At 39.3% G+C, this 18,815-nt stretch overlaps 1 long non-coding RNA gene across 1 annotated transcript in view; it reads left to right on the top strand.

Moving 5' to 3' along the window:
- The first annotated feature begins 1,606 nt into the window (after positions 1 to 1,606).
- LOC111524921 overlaps positions 1,607 to 18,815 on the top strand; it is a 33,829-nt gene continuing 16,620 nt past the window's right edge. The window contains exons 1-2 of the long non-coding RNA XR_002725911.1: positions 1,607 to 1,891; positions 8,460 to 8,522. This is a non-coding gene — a long non-coding RNA (uncharacterized LOC111524921). The remainder of the gene's footprint in view (positions 1,892 to 8,459; positions 8,523 to 18,815) is intronic.

Raw genomic sequence — 18,815 nt, 5'->3', positions numbered from 1 at the left:
TAAAAAAAAATGATTAGTGCAACAAAAGACAAAAATAAATACATTGAATATCAAATTTTAAGACGTTATGCTTGAATTTAGGGACACACTGAGGCCTTCTTCACTCAGCTCATATTCATTCTAGCTTCTGTAGATCCCCATCTGGGTGCTAGGAAGAGCTTGGTAGTAAAACCTTATGGAGATATTTTTAGGAAAATCTCTGGCACATTAGGAGAATACAGCATTGCTGCTTTGGGATTTGTATAACAGGTTTTTTTTTTTTTTTTTTTTTTTTTTTTTTTCCGATAGAGTCTTACTCTGTTGCCCAGGCTGGAGTGCAATGGCGTTAACTCAGCTCATGGCAATCTCTGCCTCCCTGGTTGAAGCAATTCTCCTGCCTCAGCCTCCCGAGTAGCTGGGATTACAGGCATGCATCACCATGCCTGGTTAATTTTTGTATTTTTAGTAGAGATGGGGTTTCACTATGTTTCACTATGTTGTCAGACTAGTTTCAAACTCCTGACCTCAAGTGATTTGCCCGCCTCGGCCTCCCAAATTGCTGGGATTACAGGCGTGAACCACTGCACCCAGCCTTGCATACACAGTTTAACATTGAAGTCATGAATAGTTATTCCCTGCTTTGGTGAAATTGTGACTTGCCTCTGGGTGCTTCTCTGGCAAGACTGTGATCATCATTACCCATGAGACACCTCCTAGGAAGGAGAGAGGGTGTTTGGGGTCTGGTAATCACCAGGCATTCCTATCGCAAGCCTATTACCTGCCCAAGGCAGGGGAAATATGGGACACATATGCAGCAGTGTGAGGGCATCAGTAGCTGTAGAAGGAACGTATCCTTTTGTGTTCTGAATTTTAGATCTGCTGTTTCATTCAAAATCCTAGTCAGAATGATCTCTAAGTATCATCAAACCTTCAAGTACTATGATGATAAATTCAAATTTCACCAAAAAGAAGTGCTATGGGCCTGGTGCGGTGGCTAATGCCTATAATCCCAGCACTTTGGGAGGCTGAGGCAGGAGGATTACTTAAGCTCAGAGTTTGAAAGCAGCCGGGGCGACATAGCAAGACCCTATCTCTCTAAAAACACAAAAAATTAGCTGGGCGTGGTGGCACATGCCTGTAGTCCCAGCTACTTGGGAGGCTGTGGTGGGAGGATCACTTGAGCCTGGGAGGTCAAGGCTGCAGTGAGCGGTGGCTGTGCCACTGCATTCTAGCCCAGGTGATAGAATGAAACCCCGTCTCCAAAAAAAAAAAAAAAAAAAATGTAAAGAAAGTGCTATGATTTGCTCATAGAGGCCAGGTTGCCAGCAAGTCATCATATGTCACTGTCTGGAGACAGACTCCCCTGTGAGTATGGTTTAAGTGTCTGCTGAAAGCAGTAAGAAGGTGTGAAGTGTAAGGACTGTTGGGACTGTGTCTCCCACAACAAAGAAATGCTGGCAAGCAGTTCTCCTGCCTGTGTGCTGCCAGCAACACCCCTCTTTGGAGGGATTAATATGTTGATCAGCCCTCTGGAGGGTGGAGACCTCTCCAGTGGAAGAAGTCTGGCTAATCCTTTAGTTTCTCTGACAGCAGGTCTGAAAGGATCCTGTTGCCAGGAATCAAAGGCAGTTGTTACCTTGACAGCAGGAGTGCAGCATGCGAGCATCTCTGCTGGTCCCCATGTGATCTGTCACTGTGACGCTATGTGTTTGTCATGTGCAAGACTCCAGAAGGTAGACTACCCACGAGTGTCCCATATACCCTCTCCTGGAGGCAGGGCTGGGCCTACTGGGGTCAGCGTGCACTGTCTGTCTCTTTGCTGTTCCTCTGACGTCAACTGATGGGACCCCTTAAGCCAGAGGCAGATCTCTCAGGGAATACAGCATGATTCCTGATATGGGCAAAGTGCTGGGTAAGTAAGGGTGCCTCCACTTTTAACAAACCAATTGGCTAAAATTCTTCTTAACATGGGACACGTATAAAAGGATGAGTATTTTCCCTTCCAAGTGGCCATAAATGTTGCTGGACAATTCTCAGCATCACATCAGAATGGTCTTAGGTGTTTTCCCCATCCGTGCCTTTCTCACTTTGATTATTTTTGTCTTTCTTCATATATTCAAATACTTTGTAAACTGAGGATTGCTTGTGCTAATGGGCTCATAAGTGTTCTGGGGTGAGTTGTGAGCACTTTTAGACTTGAGGCCGACTCTGGTGACTGTTACTGCCCAGCTCCTCCTCAAGTCACCTGGGTTTGTAAGCCCACTAGTCCCTGCTTTAGGTATGCTGTAACCTCATCTCTTATACTTTCATTCTGCAGACTAAAATTCTAGCTATTACATAGAGTTCCATTTAAAACAGGCTCAGGTATTCATGTTCATCACTGTTGGTAAATGAAGATGTTCTCATCACAAAATATTCATAAGCGGAAATATTTAATCAGTTGCAGTTTCTTCCTCCACCTATCCCCCTGCTTCCTTCCTTTACTAAAACTCCTCTTGGATTCTGTATCTTAGAGGGAGGCAAAAACACCAGGAAGAAAAATCTAATTCAAACTTGTGTTTTATTTTATTATATATTTTTCCTCTGAAGCACAAAGTGTTTCGTAAACATGCATCTTTCACAGCAGCAAGTTACTGTGACTTGAACATCTCTGTCTTTCCCACCCTGAGAGTACAAAAGCATTCACATCTTAATGGCTCTGCATCCTAGCTACCCATTATGATTCTTTGTGGGAGTTCCTCTCCTCTATATATTTGTGGAAATTCCCCCACAAATTATTTTTCATTTATTCATGCAGAGCCTGGGCTAGAGCTCACCACTGAGATTCCTAAACGGGGTTGCCACAGATGCCAAAACTGAAACTGTGCTGTTGCTAATGCAGTCCAGCTGCAGATCCCAATGAAAGCTGTGATGCTGTCACTCTGGTCTCACTGCTGCTGCGTTGGTGCTGGCACTCCACACCCCCGCCATGGTTGCTTTGGAGTAGCTCTCACCTCAGGCACCTCAGCCAGTGATGCTTTTGCAAAGTGAGAAAAAGGATGCTTCCTTGCTCCATGTTACAGTGATGACAAAGGGTTCTAGAACAGGGTTGGTTAGCCCTAAAGCGCAATGAGTTAGATCCCAGAGTGCTTTATTCTGAATTGAACTGCTGCAGCCAGAGCTACCACTTGGAACTAATCTAGTTGGAATTCTGATGTTGCATCTGTCTTTGAACCCGGGAATCTAGGACTTTGCTACCACTGGCACCTTATCATTTAGGATTCCTGCTAATATCTTGGCCAATTCTGTTTCTGAAAATAAAATATAATGTTCCTTTCTTTGCTTTTGGGAGTGGTGGGAAGGCTTGTGCCCCAAAGTCTCTAGTTATAAGACAGCTGTTAATTCATACACACAGGGTCCAAACATATGGCTGGAATGCCTGGGTCCCCAGTGTCTGTGCTTTAGCTGCTAAATTCACTGCCTTTCAACCCTTAGGTTCTTTTGCTAAATGTACTATCCAACTACCTTGCCCTCTTGGTAAATTTTCTGTTGTCTCTCTTTATATCTTACTTATTTTGCTTCCTCCAATTAATTAGTTGTATACATGTTAACCCTAATTTGGGTCAGGATTTAATTATTTCCCCAGGAGCATCTGTAGTACCTAGCAATTCAGTTTATTCCAATAGATTCTGTACTATAGGGATGAAGGGGATGGGTTCTCTTATTCTCCTTAACTTGGATGTATCTGAGTCTCAGCTCCAACCTAACCGAAGCACTCTGCATTTGCAGCCAGTTATAGTTCAAGTTTCAAACACATTATTTGCAAACAACTCTCCCCCCACAACTATAGAACACTCTATCCTCTCACCATCTTCCTTTGTCTTCCTACTCTCAACTTAACCATTACTTTGACATCTTCCTCCTCCCTTGCCTGCCTGCTAGAACAGCCACCAAATTGCTGCATGTTCTTGGTGTTTATCAGTGGTTGGCACAGGGAACTCTTCTGTCAGTGTCTTTCCTATGGTCTTCTCTTTCCTCAGGAGGAGTATCTATTTATCTACATAAAATAATCAGAGAATTATGTTGAGAGAAACTATTTCAAACGTTGGGGAAACAATAGAGATTAATATAACAATACCATGTAGCCACCACTTACATTTAGTAAATGTTAACATTTTCCCATTTTGCCTCAGATTTTTTGAAATCAATACCTTACAGATACAGTGACACTGTGTGTATGTGACTCCCCGAGTCATCTATTTACTTCTCCCTAGCCCATAACTCCCCAAGTCCCCCAGAAATAATCATTCATTCCTGAAATAGGTTTTTCTCTTCCCATAATTTTTTTTTTCTTTTGGAGACAGAGTCTGGCTCTGTTGCCCAGACTGGAGTGCATTGATGGGATCTTGGCTCACTGTAACCTCCGCCTCTCAGGCTTAAGCAATTCTTGTGCCTCAGCCTCCCGAGTAGCTGGGATTACAGGCACATGCCACCATGCCCAGATAATTTTTGTATTTTAGTAGAGATGGCGATTCACCATGTTGGCCAGGCTGGTCCTGAACTCCTGACCTCAGATGATCCACCTGCCTCGGCCTCCCGAAGTGCTGGGATTACAGGCGTAAGCCACCATGCTCAGTCCCCATACATGTTTTAATACATTTTATATAAGTGTGTATGCCCACTCACTCATAGGTGGGAACTGAACAATGAGCTCACTTGGACTCGGGAAGGGGAACATCACACACTGGGGCCTATCATGGGGAGGGGGGAGGGGGGGAGGGATTGCATTGGGGAGTTATACCTGATATAAATGATGAATTGATGGGTGCTGATGAGTTGATGGGTGCAGCACACCAACATGGCACATGTATACATATGTAACCTGCACGTTATGCACATGTACCCTAGAACTTAAAGTATAATAAAAAAAAATAATAATAAAAATAAAAATAAAAATAAAAAAAAAAAGAAAAAAAAAAAGTGTGTATGCCCAAATAATTATATAATATTATTTTATGGATTTAAAATTTAAGTATATGATATCGTTCAGTGCATCACATTTTCCAACTGTTTTTTTCATTCAAACTTAAGTTTTTTAGATTTTTTCCTTGTTCATACATTAGATGTAATTCATTCATTTAAACTACTGTAGAGATTATATTTGAGACTATACTCATTTCTCAATTGATGGGGCAAATAGCTACTTTAAATTCCCTTTTTTCCCACTCTTCCAACTCTTGCCTTATTACCTCTGAAAAATTTCATTATTCCTTCCTGATTCTGATTACTAAGGTAAGACAGAAGCTGTCTTACGTTATTTGTCTCCAATGTTGAATGAAGTAAACTGATACCTGAAGTGACAGACAGGGCAGCTAAAGGACAAGAACAGACTCCAAAGTTATGAGTCCTGAAATGATGACCTGAAGATGCTCTAAGGGTTGAAATGAGGTTGGTGGAGATGCTGTGCCTGGCACAGCGAGAGTGTGGGGCTCTGGGGTAAGACAACCCACGCTTGAATTCCAGCTTCACTCCGTTTTAGTTGCTTGAATTTTCCTCTAAACCTTTTAATCCCCGCCCCCCATCTCAAGGTCCTAATGGATAGTTTATGGAGTTGTTTTGAGGGTTAAATGAAATAATTCCTATAGAGCTTGTAGTGCATTGCCTGGCACATGGTAAGCATTCTGCTCTTCTTTGTTGTGGTTATTCACTTAGTTGAATGCAGACACTTCTATTTTGGTAGGGGGATCTATGTAAGATCTACTTCTGCCTCTTTGCTGGAGCTGTCTCTCTGTGTGTGTGTGTGTGTGTGTGTGCACTTATGTGTGTTCGAAAAGGGATGAGGAGGGACTAGCTACAAAGCTCTTACAACCATGAGCTTATATGGAAGACCATCTCACTCCTTGCTTCAAAGGCAAGATGGACTTTTTGATGTGTCGAGGATTCAATATTAATTCAAGGGAATTGTTCAATATCTTAACATCTAAGAGCATTATTAATAATGGGATGTAAAGATTGCCTTGAAATATAGTCTATAATAATAACTTGAGTTATTTCACTACATTAAACACAGTCTTAAATGGTCTTTTCATATGTATGTTTTAACTTATCTGCAACCTCCACGAACCTATTCAACCCCCTTTTTAAACCCACCCCAAATGACAGTTTTTATTAAGAAATAAAAATGTATATATTCAGATAAAGGTAGTGAGAGGCTATCAGTTTGGGAAGGGGGAGACTTTGTGACCTGCAAGATTTTAGTGACTCCATCTTCATTCTTAGAAAAACTGTTTTGTATTACTGCTCTGTTCTTAGAAAAACTGTTTCTAAGTATTTTTTGTATTTATATTTTGTATTACTACTCTGCTCTTAGAAAAACTTCATTCTTAGAAAAACTGTTTTGTATTACTGTAGGCATTTTTCAGCCAAAACACACAGATGCTATTGAAAGAAACAAAGGTTGTTCTTTGCTGGGAAAAATGCTAAAGGTAGAATGGGAACCTCTTCAGAGTGCCTTTTTCTTCCGAAATTATTCTGAAACAATTAGTCAGGGTTGTTCAGAGAAAGACTGTTTCAAACGGCTCTACTAACACAAAACGGTGATGATTGTAGCCAGGGACGCAGAAGGAAGTCGGGCCAAATAGGGGTACTGAGCACAAGGAGAATTCACACACAAGGCGTTCATGTTGAGGACATTTTTGTTTGTTTTTCTTTCTTTTCTTTTTTTTTTTTTTTGAAACAGTCTTGCTCTGTCGCCCAGTCTGGAGTGCAGAGGTACGATCTCCATCTTGGCTCCCTGTAACCTCCGCTTCCTGGGTTCAAGCGTTTCTCCTGCCTAAGCCTCCCAAGTAGCTGAGATTACAGGTGTGCGCCACCCTACTCAGCTAATTTTTGTATTTTCAGTAGAGATGGGGTTTCACCATGTTGGCCAGGCTGGTCTCAAACTCCTGACCTCAGGTGATCCACCCACCTTGGCCTTCCAAAGCATTGGGATTATAGGCGTGAGCCACCCTGCCTGGCCAGGAAATTTTTTTTTTTTTTTTCCTGAGCGGGGGTCTCACTGTGTTGCCCAGGCTGGAGTGCAGTGGCAGATCTGGGCTCACTGCAAGCTCCACCTCCTGGGTTTACGCCATTCTCCTGCCTCAGCCTCCCAAGTAGCTGGGACTACAGGCTCCCGTCACCACGCTTGGCTAATTTTTTTGTATTTTTAGTAGATACAGGGTTTCACTGTGTTAGCCAGGATGGTCTCGATCTCCTGACCTCGTGATCTGCTCGCCTCTGCCTCCCAAAGTGCTGGGATTACAGGCGTGAGCTACCGTGCCTGGCCTGGCCAGGAAATATATTTAAATGAATCCCGTGGATGAACCGAGGAGGCAGTATTGGTTAAGACCCAAATTCTCTGGTAGCCAGTAATGGGTCATAGTCTACTCACAGTTGGTGTTTCTATGGACATTCTGAAAAATTAACTTCTTTCACAGGGACAGAAAATAAAGAGATACCATCTTTGGGAAATACTACGTGTCCCTATTAGGACCTGGCTCCTAATACTAGTTTTGTACTCGTTTTGAAAAACTGCATGTATTCTGCAAAGATGTCTCTTTCCCAAATATGACAGTATCTGTAATAGCAAGAACATTTTTTTTTAAAAAAACTGTGTTTGTTCTTTTTTTACTGCATTTTTTTCTGCATATTAAATCTTTGAGAACTGTGTTGGAACTATATTGCCTTACTGAGTAGTAACATTCTGTGTAAGCCAAGAGTGGCACGCAGTAATAAAATGTAGTGGCCATCTTCAAGGGAGTTTTATCCTTTGTGGTATCAAGTACCAGACTATGTGTTAACAGACTAGTAACACATAGAATTACTACTCATAGTTACTACTCAGTAAATATGTAACTCAGCAAGGCAATATAAAGATGACATTTATTAAGGGATGCAAGATAATGTAAACATGTAAACAGGAACTGGCAAACTGTTCAGTAAGGATCACGGGACCACAATTTCTATTCTAAAGCTCATTGTAAGTAGCTTTTCTTAACTTAGAGAATTAAAATTCTTATGGTTGATGGATTTCAATAGATTTCTCTTTCTGTACTTCACTGGGATTCTATTTTTCCTACATTTTCTTATAGAAACTTTTTCATGTTGACAGATATTTTAAAAATGAATATTGATATTTACATATTTCAAACCCTAGTAAGAATTAGTAGATTAATTTATAGACGTTCAGAAGGAGATATTTGTTGAGACAGTTTCCTACACATTTTCTAGGAAGAAATATTTGATTTTAAGTATTTTGGAGGTTACTGGGAATTTACATATCATGTTACATCAGAAATAACAGTGCAAAAACCTAAAAACAGAAAGCTGAGAATAGAACCTGAAAGGAGGGCAAGAAGAAGAGATTCTTACATGGGTTTAGGTAATTTGAGGTATCATACTATCACTAAGAGTTTTTATATTATTTGAGATACATCAAATAATTGTTATTTTTCTTTTTACAGATACCCACAATTGTGTTATAATTTCCTCTGGCTATATACCTGAGCACCGATGCTTGACCTGTTGTAAGTAAGAAAGTCATATGTGGGCCGGATGCAGTGCCTCATGCCTATATTCCCAGCACTTTGGGAGGCCGAGGCTGGCAGACCATGATGTCAAGAGATCGTGACCATCCTGGTCAACATGGCAAAATCCCATCTCTACTAAAAATACAAAAATTAGCCGGGCGTGGTGGCATGCACCTGTAGTCCCAGCTACTTGAGAGGTTGAGGCAGGAGAATTGCTTGAACCCAGGAGGCAGAGGTTGCAGTGAACCTAGATGGCGCCGCTGCACTCCAGCCTGAGTGACAGAGCAAGACTCTGTCTCAAAAATAAAAATAAAATAAAATAAAATAAAATGAAGTCATATATGGCAAAATCCAGTCTTATATTTTGACCTCTTTTGTTTTTTCTTTTCTTTCTTTCTTCTTTTTTGAGACAGAGTCTTGCTCTGTCGCCCAGGCTGGAGTGCAGTGGTGTCATCTTGGCTCACTGCAACCTCCGCCTCCCGGGTTCAAGCAATTCTCCTGCCTCAGCCTCCCGAGTAGCTGGGATTACAGGCGCGTACCACCAAGCCTGGCTAATTTTTGTATTTTTGGTAGAGACAGGGTTTCACCATGTTGGCCAGGCTGGTCTTGAACTCCTGAGCCACCTGTCTCGGCTTCTCAAAGTGCTGGGATTACAGGTGTAAGCCACTGCACTGGCCTATTTTGACCTCCTTTCTGTCTTTACTTAAAATAAAAAATAATAATAAAAAAATGATTTAAACCATAAATGGTTAGGGATAGTAAAACCTCTTTGTTCTGTAAGTGAATATCCTCACCTTGTTCTGCCTAAGTTTAGCTTTAGCAGTTTGAACTCCCGGAGTTCGTCTTGTGATATTGGTGGGTACTCAATAAATCAGCGCTATTGTTGTTGGTGGTAAAATCGGTGAAAAATGAGGGCATTTTCCCCCTTTGTGGCTTGATATTAAAATTTTTCTTTTCAAACCATTATAGGGACCTACTTATTTGTTGGTCTTACAATGGTGGGTCATTTTGCAACCTATTATACTTTGCTCCAAATAAAATAGTTTTTATCTTCAAATAGAAACAAATTGGAGAGAAGTAATGAGACACCATTTGGGATTGTTGGCAATTTTAAATGTTCAAAAAATGAAGTCACAAAAGCAGGAGAACCAAAAACCTCACCCGGCTCATTAGATTATTTAACCAGCAGTTGGCGTTGGCACCAGATCATCAGCCAGACTATTAAAAAAAAAGTGCTAGGGGCTGGTAACCCTGTCCTCTGTGGGGAAAAAAATCTAAAATGTGTCCCTTATTATACCTTTTGGTACACAGATTTCCCTTATGAATTTCTGATTAGAAGAAAATATGAGGATACAGCATTGTAAGCCATGAGTGGCATGCAGCCATAAAATGTAGTGGCCATCCTCAGGGGAGTTTTATCCTTTGACATGTCAAGTTTTGTATTGTCAGGGTGTCTTGTCCTGCCTGGTTCAAAGCACCCATGGCTCACATATTGATGATCAGAGAGAGAGAGATTCCAGGGAAAATGTATTGGAAAAGTACTTGTAAGAGCTTCTGCAGAGTGGAGTGGCATGTATAGATCCTTCTCCAAATATTAAGCAGTGTGTGTCTATTTTTGGCGTCACATTATAAATAGGCTTTCTGCTTATTGTGATACAGGAAAAATACTTTCAAGGAGATTTACATTCAGCTCTACCATGTTGTAATATTTAAGGCTGCAGTACTTTTATAGATAATGCTAATTTGCTGGTGAGGTTTATTAGCTTTGTGAGTCTCAGCTGGTAGATGCAAGGATATGTAGTTAGGGGAAGCTCTAGGATTTTCTCTGACAAATCCCAATACGTTAACAGGAAATATTAGCCACACACAGTATGGTTGATAAAGTTCTCTACTCCTTGTTTTTTAAAAAATATACCATTTCACAGTTTTGGGGGATTACCAGAAGCTGGACTTTTTGTGTTAAAGTGTGTGTGTGGTTCACGAGTCCTCATTTTTCCAGGACAAGAAAGGTCTCTCTCTTCTCCTGCAGTCTTCAATGAAGCTTCAGAGCCAAGTTCTACATTTTCCAGGGAGAGTCTGTTGATTTTTGTTACATATATGCCCATCAGTTTTCAATGGACAGGCTAAAAGTTAGGCATTAATTAATTAGGTGTTTTTTTTTAACTTACGGAATTAGACTTCTATCAAATTGTTGATCAGTGAAACTGATGATAAGTAAAATCATATGTGTTAGTTTTAAACACCATACAACAGAAGCATCCTGTTTAATCAGCATAATCTTTTCAGAGAACACTATGTTGAAAAAGGATTCTTAACTTCTCATGGTAAGCATTTGGGATTTGGAAAACTTGGATCTCTTTCCCTACTTCTGTGTGAAGCCATTCTCTACTACTCTTTGGTAAAATGCAGTAGCCAGAAAACTGTAAGTAAAACTCTATATCCTGGAAAAGATCAATGGGGAGAACATTTGGTTACGTAAGAGCAGAGATGAGTTTGAGGAGGGATGAAAGCACAGATGGCCCTGCAGGGTCTGCCAAGATGTTCAGAGGCCCCAGGACAGCCAAGACAACAAATGGACTGTGCTCTCCCTGTTACATGGACAGCACCAGGGTGGGGAGTTCTGGTTATTTAGCAAAAGACTTTGCTCCAGGATTAAGAAAATGTAGGACTTTCTAATTAGCTGCTTCCTGACAATAGCTGGGTTTTGTGATCTTTGCATCTGTTGCGTTTTGCTCATTTGCTCAACTGCTCATTGACTGCATAAGTTCTGTTTAGATGGTATTTGATTTTTGCTGACTTCCCTCCCTCCCTCATGCAATTATTAATACTTCTTCAGTGACTGATAAGGTCTGGGTACTACGTTAGGGCTAGATATATAATAGTGAACAAGAAGGGCATGGCTCCTACTGTTATGGAGCTTATGGTCTAGTATGGAAAATGAAAATGAAACTAGTTATAATAATGCATAATGAGGGCTATAAAAGAGAAATTGCAGAGTTCTGTATCTGTACATAGGAGGGAAAACTAAGATAATCTGAAAGTCAGAGAAAGTCTCTCTGGAAGGGATATGTAGTCTGAGACCTGAAGGATGAGTAGAAGTTTGCTTATAAAGTAAAGATTCCAGATAGAGAAGACGGCATGTATGAAGTTGTTAAAGTAAGAGAGATTTTTATATATTTGAGCAATTGGAGGGTAAAGTGGAGAGAAGGATAAAATGGAGGGCCTGGAGGATTTTTGTCTCCTTTTCTCCCTTCCTACACTCTAGGATATAGGCAGGCATAAGGAATGCCAGGAGAGGGTTTTGGTGGGACAGAGTTTAAATTTTGGCAGGAGGAAGTACTTCACTGGGAAGTGGGAAGTATGTCTTTGGAAATGCATCATAGGAACAAGGATTGACTGACTCACAAAGGTAGAAAATAAGGTTAGATTAGGGTTAAATTCTCTGCATGGTGTGACTGGAGGGTAAAGTGAGGAGGAAGCAATTTGGGAATCAATAGAATACAGTAGTAGCTAGGATAACCCAGATGATATGTATAGAGAAAGGAGAGAAGACCCAAAACAGAACTCTGAAAAACACTGACATTTAGTTGACAGGCAGAAAAGCACTGCAAAGAAGATGAGAAGGATAGTTCAGAAAGAGATAGGGAGAGCTAGGAAACTGGGGGATCACAGAAGTGAAAGGAGAGAGTTTTTCAGGACTGGGGCTTGCCTCGGGCACAAAATTTAAAAAGGTGACCAAAAACTCAGTAATTGAGATAAATATCTTTTAATGCAATATTTAAAAAAAATCAAAGTTAATGCAAAAAATCCATGATGAACAAAACATCACATTTTTAAATAAAAATGGGATCCAAATTACTGAATTTTATTTTTGCTGCAAGTTCCAATATGGCTGACAGGACACTGTGGAATTTATATTTAGAAGTCTTATTTTTCTAAGTTTGATATTTTGTTCATCTAGAAAGAAGAAACAATGAATAATGTTAAATGTGGCTGAGAAGTCAGTCAAGATAAGGACTGAAATGAGTCCATTTGATTTAGGGACAAGGCATTGTCATTGGATCTTTTGTCCACCTTGTTTTAATAAATTGCAATGGAAATTATCTTACTGTCGCTGTGAACATAATCATCACCTTCAAAAAAGCTGAGTTCTTTTATGAATTAGTGGATTGTATAACTATAAACTTATATTTTTGTTGAAATTTTTATTGTGACAAAATGCATATAACATAAAATTTGCCATCTTAACCTTTTTGTTTGTTTGTTTTAGGTTCAGGGGTACATTTACAAGTTTGTTATATAGGCCAACTCAGGTCACGGGGATTTATTGTACAGATTATTTCATCACCCATGTATGAGGCCTAGTACCCAATAGTTATTTTTTGTGTTCCTCTTCCTCCTCCCATCATCCACCCTTAAGTAGGCCCCAGTGTCTATTGTTTCCCTCTTTGTGTTGGTGAGTGCTCCTCATTTAGCTCCCACTTATAAGTGAGGACATGTGGTATTTGGTTTTTTGTTCCCCTGTTAGTTTGCCAACGATAATGGCCTCCAGATCCATCCATGTTCCCATAAAAGACATGATCTTGTTCTTTTCTGTGGCTGCATAGTATTCCATGGTGTGTATATACCACATTTTCTTTATCCATCTGTCACTGATGTGCATTTAGGTTGATTCTATGTCTTTGCTATTGTCAATAGTGCTGCAATAAACATTTGCGTGTGTGTGTCTTTAGGTAGAATAATTTATATTCCTCTGAGTATAAACCCAGTGATGAGATTGCTGGGTTGAATGGTAGTTCTGTTTTTGGCTTTTTAAGGAATCACCACACTGCTTTCCACAATGGCTGAACTAATTTACACTTCCACTAACTGTGTATAAAGTGTTCCCTTTTCTCTGCAATCTCGTCAGCATCTGTTATTTTTTTTTTGACTTTTAATAATAGTCATTCTGACTGGTGTAAGGTGGTATCTCATTGTGGTTTTGGTTTGCATTTCTCTAACAATCAGTGACATAGAGCCTTTTTTCATAGGATTGTTGGTGACATGTATGTCTTCTTTTGAGTTCTCTGTTCATGTCCTTTGCCCACTTTTTAATGGGATTGAATTTTTTCTTGTAAATTTGTTTGTTTCTTGTAGATGCTGGATATTAGACCTTTGTCAGATGCATAGTTTGCAAATATTTTCTCCCACTCTGTAGGTTGTCTGTTTACTCTGTTGATAGTTCATAGTTTATTTTGCTGTGCAGAAGCTCATAAGTTTAAAGATCCCATTTGTCAATTTCTGCTTTTGTTGTAATGGCTTTTGGTATCTTTGTCACGAAATCTTTTCCTGTTCCTATGTCCAGAATGGTATTACCTAGGTTATCTTCCAGGGTTTTTATAGTTTTGTGTTTTACATTTAAGTTTTTAATTCATCCTGAGTTGATTTTTGTATATGGTATAAGGAAAGGCTCCAGTTTCAATCTTCTGCATATGGCTAGCCAGTTATCCCAACACCATTTATTAAATAGATAGTCCTTTCCCCATTGCTTGCTTTCGTTGGATTTGTTGAAGATCAAATGATCATAGGTGTGTGGTCTTATTCCTAGGCTGTGTATTCTGTTCCATCAGTCTACGTGTCTGTTTTTGTGTCAGTTTTGGTTACATGCTGTTTTGGTTACTTAGACTTGTAGTATAGTTTGAAATCAGGTAGCATCATGCCTCCAGCTTTGTTCTTTTTGCTTAGGATTTCCTTGGCTATTCAGACTCTTTTTTGGTTTCATGCAAATTTTAAAATAGCTTTTTTCCACACAAAGAAATTGACATAATAACCAGCTAACAATACAATGATGGAATCAAATCACACATTCCAATACTATCCTTGAATGTAAATGCATTAAATGTCCCACTTAAAATGTGCATAGTGACAAGCTAGATAAAAAGCAAGACCCAATGGTGGGTTGTCTTCAAGAGACCCATTCCACATATAATGACACCCATAGGTTCAAAATAAAGGGATGGAGGAAAATCTACCAAGCAAATCGAAATCAGAAAAAAGCAGGGCTTGCAATCCTAATTTCAGACAAAACAGACTTTAAACAAAGATCAAAAAAGACAAACAAGGGCATTACATAATGGTAAAGGGTTCAATTCAACAAGAAAACCTTACTATCCTAAACACATACGCACCTGACACATGAGTGCTCAGATTTATAAAGCAAGTTCTTAGAGACCGACAAAGAGACTTAGACTCCCACACAATAATAGTGGGAGACTTCAACACTCTACTGACAATATTAGATAGATCATTGAGGCAGAATGTTAACAAAAATATTCAGAATCTGAACTCAACATTGGACCAAATGGATCTGCTAGATCTCTACAGAACTCTCCATCCCTAAACAACAGAATATACATTCTTCTCATTGCCACATACTCTAAAATCAAACACATAATTGGACATAAAACAATCTTCAGCAAATGCAAAAGAACTGAAATCACTCCAAACACACTTTTGGACCATAGTGTGATAAAAATAGAAGTCAAGACTAAAAACATGCTCAAAACCATGCAATTTCATGGAAATTAAACAACATGCTCCTGAATGGCTTTTGGGTAAATAACAAAATTGAGGCAGAAATAAAGAAGTTCTTTGAAACTAATGCGAACAAAGATACCAGAATCTTGGGGACACAGCTAAGGCAGTGTTAAGCGGGAAATTCATAGCACTAAATGTCCATATCTCAAAGTTACAAACATCTCAAATTAACAACCTAAGATTACAACTGAAAGAATTAGTGAAGTAAGAGTAAACCAACCCCAGTGCTAGCAGAAGACAAGAAATAACCCAAATCAGAGCTGAACTGAAGGAAATTGAGACACAAAAAACCATTCAAAAGATCGATGAATCCAGGAATTGGTTTTGTAAGAAAATTAATAAGATTGATAGGCTGCTAACTAGACAAATAAAGAAGAAAAGAGAGACAATCCAAAAAACACAATTAGAAATGACAAAGGGCACGATAAAGGGCATGTTACCTCTGACCCATAGAAATAAAAGTAACCATCAGAAACTACTATAAACAGCTCTATGCACACAAACTAGAAAACCTAGAAGAGATGGATAAATTCCTGGCTACATATATCCTCCCAAGACTGAACCAGGAAGAAATTGATTCTCTGAAGAGACCAATAATGAGCTCCAAAATTGAGTCAGTAATAAGTAGGCTACCAACCAAAAATAGCCCAGGACCAGATAGATTCACAGCTGAATTCTACCGGGTATACAAGGAAGGACTGGTATCATTCCTACTGAAACTATTCTAAAAAATTGAGGAGGATGGACTCCTTCCCAACGCATTCTATGAGGCCAGCATTATCCTGATACCAAAATCTGTCACAGATGCAATGAAAAAAGAAAATTTCAGACCAATATCCTTGATGAACATAGATGCAAAATCCTCAATGAAATACTGGCAAATCGAATCCAGCAGCACATCAAAAAGTGAATCCATCACAATTTAGTAGACTTCATAGCCAGGATGCAAGTTTGGGTCAACATACACAAGTAAATAAATGTGATTCATCACATAAACAGAATTAAAGACAAAAAAACCACACATAATTATCTCAATAGATACAGAAAAGGCTTTCAATAAAATGTAACGTTCCTTCATTCTCAATAAACTAGGTTTTAAAGGAACCTACCTAAAAATAGTAAGAACCATATATGACAAACCACAGTCAACATCGTACTGGATGGGCAAAAGCTGGAAGTATCCCCCTTGAAAACTGGCACAATACAAGGATGCCCTTTCCCACCACTTCTATTCAACATAGTATTATAAGTTCTGGCCAGAGCAATCAGACAAGAGAAAGAAAGAAAAGATATCCAAATAGAAAGAGAGGAAGTCAAACTGTCCCTATTTGCAGATGGCATAATACTATATCTAGAAAATGCCACAGTCTCACCCCAAAAGCTCCTTCTGCTGATAAACAACTTCAGCAAAGTTTTAGGGTACAAAATCAATGTACAAAAATCACCAGCATTCCTATACTCCAGCAGCTAAGCTAAGAGCCAAATGAGGAAGACAGTCCCAATCACAATTGCCACAAAAAGAATTAAATACCTAGGAATGTAACTAACCAGGGAGGTGAAAGATTTCTACAATGAGAATTATAAAACACTGTTCAAAGAAGTCAGAAAAGACACAATCAAATGGAAAAACATTCCATGCTCATTAATAAGAAGAATCTTAAAATCATAAAGATGATCATACTACCCAAAGCTATTTACAGATTCAATGCTATACCTATCAAACTACATTGACATTCAAACAAATGACATTCATCACATCTTAATCATTTTTAGGAGTTCAGTTATATTAATTACATTCATACTGTTGTGTAATAATTACTATTCACCTACAGAACTCTTTTCATCTTACAAAACTGAAATTCTATACTCATGAAACCCTTTGATTTAAAGTCTATTTTTTCTGTATTATTATTGCCACCATGCTCTATTGGTTATTGCTTGCATGGAATATTTTTTTTCTCCTCTAACTTTCAATCGGTTAATGTCCTTGGGTCTAAAGTGAGACATGCTATCTATCTTGCAGATAGCGTATAGTTAGATCATATGTTTTTATTCATTCTGCCAATCTCTGTCTTTGGAGAATTTAATCCATTTATATTTTAAGGAATAATAGTTTTCTATATGTCTTACAACTTTTTTGTTTTTCATTTACAGTATTACTACCTTCTTTTGTGTTTAGTTGATTTTTTTTTTTTTTTTTTTTTTGAGATGGAATCTTGCTCTGTCACCCAGGCTGGAGTGCAGTGGTGCCATCTCAGCTCATTGCAACCTCTGCCTCCCAGCTTCAAGCGATTCTTCTACTTCAGCCTCCCAAATAGTTGGGACTAGAGGTGCATGCCACCACACCCGGCTGATATTTTTTGCGTTTTTTAGTAGAGACGGGATTTCACCACATTGGCCAGGCTGGTCTCAAACTCCTGACCTCAAATGGTCTGCCTGCCTCGGCCTCTCAAAGTGCTGGGATTACAGGCATGAGACACTGCACCTGGCTGTTTATTTTTGTAGTTAACATTTTAATTCTCTTCTCATTTCTTTCTTTTTTTAATTTCTTTTATTTTTATAAACAAGATCTCACCTTAATGCTCAGGCTGGAGTACAGTGGTGTGATCATAGCTCATTGCAGCCTCAGACTCCTGTGCTTAACCAATCCTCCTGCCTCAGCCTCCTGAGTAACTGGGACTATAGGCAGACACCACCATGCCTAATTTTTAACTTTTGTGCAGACAGGTTCTCACTCTGTTGTCTAGGCTCCTTCTCATTTCCTTTTGCATATACTATATAGCTATTTTCTTTCTTTTTTTTTTTTTTTAATTATACTTTAAGTTCTAGGGTACATGTGCATAACATGCAGGTTTGTTACATATGTATATCTGTGCCATGTTGGTGTGCTGCACCCATCAACTCGTCAGCACCCATCAATTCATCATTTATATCAGGTATAACTCCCCAATGCAATCCCTCCCCCCTCCCCCCTCCCCATGATAGGCCCCAGTGTGTGATGTTCCCCTTCCCGAGTCCAAGTGATCTCATTGTTCAGTTCCCACCTATGAGTGAGAACATGCGGTGTTTGGTTTTCTCTTCTTGTGATAGTTTGCTAAGAATGATAGTTTCCAGCTGCGTCCATGTCCCTACAAAGGACGCAAACTCATCGTTTTTTATGGCTGCATAGTATTCCGTGGTGTATATGTGCCACATTTTCTTAATCCAGTCTGTCACGGATGGACATTTGGGTTGATTCCAAGTCTTTGCTATTGTGAATAGTGCCGCAATAAACATACGTGTGCATGTGTCTTTGTAGTAGAATAATTTATAATCCTTTGGGTATATACCCAGTAGTGGGATGGCTGGGTCATATGGTACATCTAGTTCTAGATCCTTGAGGAATTGCCATACTGTTTTCCATAATGGTTGAACTAGTTTACAATCCAACCAACAGTGTAAAAGTGTTCCTATTTCTTCACATCCTCTCCAACACCTGTTGTTTCCTGATTTTTTAATGATTGCCATTCTAACTGGTGTGAGATGGTATCTCATTGTGGTTTTGATTTGCATTTCTCTGATGGCCAGTGATGATGAGCATTTTTTCATGTGTCTGTTGGCTGTATGAATGTCTTCTTTTGAGAAATGTCTGTTCATATCCTTTCCCCACTTTTGGATGGGGTTGTTTGTTTTTTTCTTGTATATTTGTTTGAGTTCTTTGTAGATTCTGGAAAT

Source organism: Piliocolobus tephrosceles, chromosome 3, assembly GCF_002776525.5.
Source record: "Piliocolobus tephrosceles isolate RC106 chromosome 3, ASM277652v3, whole genome shotgun sequence".
Classification (NCBI taxonomy): Eukaryota; Metazoa; Chordata; class Mammalia; order Primates; family Cercopithecidae; genus Piliocolobus; species Piliocolobus tephrosceles.
Note: the sequence above shows the minus strand (reverse complement) of the source record. Positions and strands in the feature narration are given on the sequence as shown.